Genomic DNA, 6,763 nt, shown 5'->3' on the forward strand with positions numbered 1-6,763 from the left:
ATCCCATAGCCCGGTTGGGGTCCGAGGTTGGTAAGTCATCTCTTCTTCTTCTTCATCATGTGATGATGACTCCTGCTCAAATGCTGGACCGGGTGGTGAATACATTGTTTCTTCATCTTGATTAACCCTTCTTGCCTCTTCTTTGATTTTTCTCTTGCTTACAGGGGCAACTGATATTGGTACGAATTGGTCCTCTGGTTTAGCTGCACTGTGGTTTCAGTAGCAATTGTACTTGTCGCTGGGGGTGGTGTAGCTGCTGTGCTTGGAGCTGGAGTAGCTGCATTGACTGTTGCTTTGCCCTCAGATGCAGGGGCATTTTTTTCCTTTTGAAGGTGCTGGATAGTGTTGAACAAGGCCCTGTAAGCATAGGCCAAGCCCCAGCACGTTGCCGTGATTTGTCCGTCTCCGGTATGGCCAGACTGACCACACACCTCATTTAAGTGTTTTACTAATTCTTCCGGATTTTGCACTTGTTCGGTGGTGAAATTCCAAAGTACTGGAGGAGCCCACTGACCTAAATACTTGCCCATGCTATCCCACACACCCTGCCACTCATGGCTGTCCAGCCTCAGGGAAAATCTCCTGGTCCTTCTATATCGTCTAACCCCAGACAAGTCTCAAACCTGACTCTGCTTAAGTCTTGAAATCAGACGAAATGTTCGTGGGCAAAACACACTCTGTATGAGTGCCAACATGGTAATCCCCATCACAATCGGCAAACAGGTCTCAACAGTATTAAAAGGCCATTCAAGAACTTCAAAACTCTCAAATGATGCTGTAAATGGTCTGAGAGGGGGGCTGGGAGGGTAAAAGAATGTCTCCTTCACAGGTTGACCACCCGAGAAGGAGAAAAAAGATGTGCAATTGCTAAGCACCTTTATTATATACCTCCCAAAGTAAAAAGCTGGTGACCACACTGGGAACATAAGCCCGATCAGTTTCATGATCAATGATTCTATTGTATTACAAGTCATTATCATAAATTACAATGAGATAAGAACCTTAGCCCAAGCCCCACGCTTGAAAAACACCAACACAGCAAATACCGGCTCTATGTAATGTACAGCATTCTGAAACTGTGAGATCAAGAGAAACAACTTTGAGAGCCAATAAATCAGCATTGTGACGAGTGATTATTAATCCGGTCAGATTTGTCGTTATCTCAACCCTTCATGCCCCACGTTGGGTGCCAAAAAGAACTGTTGTGGTTTAAACCCAACCACAAAGCTCATTCACTCACTCCCACCCCCCCCTTTTTTTTTTTCCCTCTTTCTTTCCTTCCCGCCCCTCCCCCCCCCCAACCCTACCCGCTCCTGGGGAGATGGGGAGGAGAATTGAGAGAATGTAAATCCCACGGGTTGAGATAAGAACAGCCCAGTAACTAAGGTATAACACAAATCACTACTGCTACCGCCAGTGATAATAATGATAAGAGAAAATAACAAGAGAAGAGAATACGATACCACCGCTGAATGAGTTTGACCCTCCCGAAGAGAGACTGTGCCCTTCCGGGTAACTCCCAGTTACCTCCCTGGGCATGACGTGCTGTGGTAAGGAATACCTCTTTGGCTAGCTTGGGTCAGGTGTCCTGTCTCTGCTTTCTCTCGGCTTCCCCTCATCCCTGGCAGAGCATGAGACTCACAAAGTCCTTGGCCAGAATAAATATTACTTAGCAACAATTAAAAACAATTGATGTTATGAGCTCTCTTCCCAGGCTGGAAGTCAAAACACAGAGCTTGCACCAGCTACCAAGAAGGAGAAAAATGGCCACTGCTAAACCCAGGACATTCACTTAGACTTTCTGCCCACTGCAAGGTTAGATAAAATAGATGCAATCTTACAAATTACTGGGGTTTTTAAAGAGCAGAATTTTCCAGTTAAAACTGCTTGATTGAAAACTTGACCACTTAGAACTATGGAATCATAGTTCTAATCATAGAATATCTCAAGTTGGAAGGGAACCCTAAGGATCATCAAGTTCAATTCTGTGCATAAACCAGTTAGTGAAATAGTGCAAAAAATTAATGAAGCTAAATTGTGTCTCTTTGTTAAGCAAAAGACTTTCTGTTACTTGGGTCAACTGGGTGAACCTGGACAAAAAGGAGAACCAGGACATCCAGCAACTGGGGAAAGAGGACTTAAAGTGAGCCTATTTTTATTTGTAACTGCTCCTTCCAGGGTCTTCAAATTCTTTCACTAGTTGCTGATAAACTAAGTAGAAGATTTTTGGTATAAATTGACTATGATCAAAATAAGAAGAATTTCAGTGACAGATACTCACTTAAATTCACAGTTTTAGCTTTTAAATGTAAAATGCTATGCTAGATCTCCCACCTTCTCTCCTAAAATCATTACTGCAGCCATAGCTAGAAGGAGTTTGCCCATCTTTCCTAAGCTCATGAGGTATTTCTAAAGCCTGTGGGAAACATTACTACCTCTGTTCCCCTGCAGTGATTTGGGACAAAAAAAAGCCCTGTCTGTGTGACAGTGGTGGTTGCATTGCCTACATGTTAGAAGAGCCATTAAACACTGCTTTGACTTCAGCTGCCATTTTAAACACTGCATACCCTGTCCTTAATGATCTAAGTAGGGCTTCCAAAATCTTGGGTAAGATGACACGTCTTGCTGCTGGTGATTTTTCCCAGGGTTGTTGAAGAAGTACTTGGCAGGACTAGTTCCTATGGATAGTTTCAACTCTTTGTAGCAATTTTTAAAAGTACTGCCTAGACCCATTTGTACAGCCAGCAAGGTGTTAGTCTCCAGTCAACAACTCCATTTAGGCATTTTTGGCTGGCCATTCCACAAGTCCCAGATGTTTGAATTTTCAAGTAAATTACGTTTGTATAATATTGTTCTTGTGCACAGAATAACAAACAGCATTCTATCATGCTTTCCCTCGCGGAAAAAATGTAAATATATTTACATTTTTAAGATTTAAGAAGTAGGTGATGAGCTTGGAAAGAAATTTTAAATACTTACTTTAGATTGTATAAATAGAAAAAAATACAGGCTCTGCAGAGTATTTAACTTACTGGGAATAACAATGTTTATTTGAGAAAAAATATTGTGTATCATGAATTATTTTTTAACACACTGTTAAGTCTATTTTACAGAATACAGACTTACTTGAAGTACACATATAATTATTTATTCTTTTTTAAGGGAGATATTGGTCTATCAGGACTCCCAGGAGAAAGAGGGGTGCAGGGATATCCTGGGAAATCAGGAAAAAAGGTAAGAAAATATATTTTACCACATGTAAAAGATATAGACAAAAGAAGAACAAGCCATTTTTTTGCAGGTATGCAATGTAAAGGAGTTCATCATGTAGGAGGGCATGTGCCAATACTTCTGCCAGGGAAAAGGAACTGGGCTAGCTGAAATGTTTCCAATAAACCATCTGAATCTGCGTCTGATTTAGCTGTCGTGCCTTCTGTGGGCTGTTGACTACTGTTAAACTTCACAATCTTCCTGGAGAAAAGATAGGTTATACCTTTAGCCTGTTCCTCACAGCCTGTTCAGATATTTCCTGATACCAAGGAGTAATGCTCATGTTGATGTGACTTAGGGTATCTGGCAGGGTGGTGAACTATGACTGAAACCCGTCAGCCTGGTACAGACACAATCACAAACAGCTGAAACTAGAACTGCTTGTTTCCAAGGGAAATTCTGAGATTTTAAGAGACATTCTGCCACATACTGAAAAAGAAGCATAAATTCAAAATGGTGGACAGGAATTTAGAGGAGTGCAAAGCTGAATGCTCAAAATAGTCAATTTAGAATAAGTTAAATAGAGGCTTTTAATTTTACTCTTTCCAAATAGAATGAGCTGCTCATTGGGCAAAACACAGTGCTTTAGCTGATTCTTGAATTGCTCCTGAGAATCCAGGTGCCTCGACGGACTGCTACTGTGCAGCTTTTAAATGAGGATAGCTGCTGGCCAATGTGTAGAATTGATGAACAGAACATGATTCAGAGTAAGGCAAATCGGCACTTTTTGGCTTCAAGTCTTTATTCAGAAGATATCTGAATAGCTGTAATAAGCATCTATTAAGAATGCAGCTTCGTGTTTTTCTCATCTACGAGGACAGTGCAAATCCAGTTTGACAAGCTACACCTGGGTCAGTAAGCCTTCCACTATGGAAAAATATGTAGCATTTCTGTTGCTGCTTATTTTTATTATATTTTAAATCACCCACTATGTAAGTGCTCAAGAAGACCTCAGTGTCTCAGAAGGGAAACATCAGAGTTACAAGTAAATATTGGGTTAAAGTTACAGGTGGCTTTTGTATTTGGGAATGCTGGGGTATTCTCTTGAGTATTGCTTTTATTCCAATTATCAGCTTGATGCTCTCACCTTAACTGGTGTAATTCATTGTAGGTGAAAATACTAGTACTGAGCAGCTACCTTGGATATTTGGGACTGTGCAAAGAACAGCCTGATGCTTGCAGTGGGTAGCATGGTGATGTTAAGGCAGTTATTTTCATGTTTGAAGCTGTGTCACAGTAGTGGGATGTACTCTGATGCCTATTAACATCAGGCTCTGTAATGCCACTTCCATCAACAGCTCAAATCAGAAATGGATTTTTAAACTTAATTTTAATCTACTTTTCACTTTCTGAATTATGTACAGGCATTCCAATATATTAATCTGACTTATATGATGCACAAATAATAATGTTCCTTAAGAGAACATTTTATGTAGATTATTTACTAATTATTTGAAGTGATGCTTCTGGCTAATGTTTGATGCCTAGACTGGCCTTTGGCTACAGAGTTGCCTAAAATTACTGCTTCTTAAAAGCTGTTTTTCTTAAAATTGGTAAACCAAAATCTTTTCTGATAACTGAAAGTATTTCTCTTCTTCATATGAGTTTATGCATGTAATTCATCCCACAAAAGATTGATTCAATTGCAAATGGCACTATTACAGTTGAGTAATGAATTGTAATGAGTTGTGAAAATGAGGAATATAAATGCAGGAGGGTGGAAGAGGTTTAAGAACACAGAATACTTCTTTACTTTTTGTGAAAAAAATTAACCAGGTATTTATTGACATTTCTGGGTAAAGTGTTTATGCAAGCATTGTTTCACATAAGTCTATTGATTCAATAAAATTAGCTACATGAGAATTGATTAACCATCTGATCTCTATTAGGGAGAAAAGGGAGATCAAGGTCCAAGAGGCTCAGAAGGACCCGCTGCCAAAGGAGATATAGACCAAAAGGTATGACGTGACATGCACACTGGAGAAATACTGCAACTTTAGAAGGTCTTATAAGTGTTCAGATTCTAGTCTATTTTTTCATTCATTATATCTTAAAGTAGCATCTGTAGTTTAACTGGTGATTTAAAAGGTTTTGTGAGTGATATGTTCCTTAGTCTGATCAAGTGCAGCAAAATCAGAGAAATTAGGTGACTAGTTTGATATCTGAAACCAAAATTAAATCGCGGAAAGATGTGTTAGTAGGCAGACAGCTTTTATCTCTCACCTGGTTAAATTTGGGACATTTGGGGAAGATTTTAGAACTGAGTGGGATTTCAGTTGGAGTGGAGCATCTAAATACCTTTCTAGTTATGGGCATCATTAAGATGATGTATACATAATATATGTTATTGTGGGGAATGCTGCACAAGAAGCTGCGCCAGCAGACCTCAATGACAGCATTAAAATCCTGACCCTCATCAGTTGCAAACCATGGGAGTCAAGAGGAATCAAAGTTAAAACACTGAGATAATCTCCAAGAACTATAGATATTGAAACAAAGAAGTTACTGAAGACAAAGATGTAATGTTGTACCCGGGACTTTCCCAGGAGCTAATGAGACTCCAGTGCGGACTGAGGGGACAAAAGAACGTGTGTTCAAGGAAAATGGAAAGTAATAATGTAGCAGAAAGTGGTAACAGAAAAATGTGCTTAGACATCCTGGTACAAATATGGTGTTCTAGCAAACGCACATGGACAATAATGTGATTGGTTGAAAAGGTGCGTGATCAGTAATGTCACTGGCTGGGAAAAGCGTATGATGTTGTGAAAAGTACTGAAAAGAAACTAACCAATGCTAACAATTACTAATTGCTAGGCAGGGGTCTATAAAAAGCGTGTAAGCTCACTCAATAAATGATTTCGGTTGCACCACAACCAGAGTCGGTGCTTCATTTGCCACATATTATGGGTATTTGTGTATCTTCCAGTTATGAATGAATCTTGGCTATGATTGATAAAGGTTTGTTTTCCTCAGAGTGACCTCAGAAAAAAAGGATCCCAAGGACTGCCTGGTTCTAAAGGAGTACAAGGCCCAGCAGGACCAAAAGTAAGCTTGTTCTTCCACTTTGTATTTTATAAAAGGATGTATGGAATTTATGTCATGTCCAGATTTCTTAAACATCGGGTTCTTGGAGACTTAGCAGAAAAAACAAAAAGCAGAAATATTTTCATCCCCTGTCCTGAATGATACAAAATTTCAAAGGAGAAAAAGAATAGGTAAACGTAGAATCACAGACCTTGTAGTTATGCATGAGGACTGAGAAGCTAAATTAAGGTTGTCCAAATGATTCTAACCATGAGCATTTCGCAAATTTTTACTTTGAAACATTAATTTGTTATTATCATATTTTGTGAGTGTCACTCTGAATGAAAAGGAAATTGAAATAATGCGTCTGTTCTGGTTATTGCATTGGCACAAAAGCCAGGCACAAAATATTAATTCAAGTTAAAAAAACAAATACACAGTTCAACCAATAGTTACTTAAACATGAAGT

At 39.3% G+C, this 6,763-nt stretch overlaps 1 long non-coding RNA gene across 1 annotated transcript; it reads left to right on the top strand.

The window, feature by feature from the left end:
- The first annotated feature begins 3,164 nt into the window (after positions 1–3,164).
- On the top strand, positions 3,165–6,298 carry LOC136009162 (uncharacterized). Its single transcript, XR_010610372.1, has 3 exons — positions 3,165–3,234; positions 5,160–5,228; positions 6,244–6,298. It is a non-coding gene; the product is annotated as an uncharacterized LOC136009162 (long non-coding RNA).
- Positions 6,299–6,763: the final 465 nt, after the last annotated feature.

The sequence above is a fragment of the Lathamus discolor genome, chromosome 2 (assembly GCF_037157495.1).
Source record: "Lathamus discolor isolate bLatDis1 chromosome 2, bLatDis1.hap1, whole genome shotgun sequence".
In the NCBI taxonomy this organism is placed as follows: domain Eukaryota; kingdom Metazoa; phylum Chordata; class Aves; order Psittaciformes; family Psittacidae; genus Lathamus; species Lathamus discolor.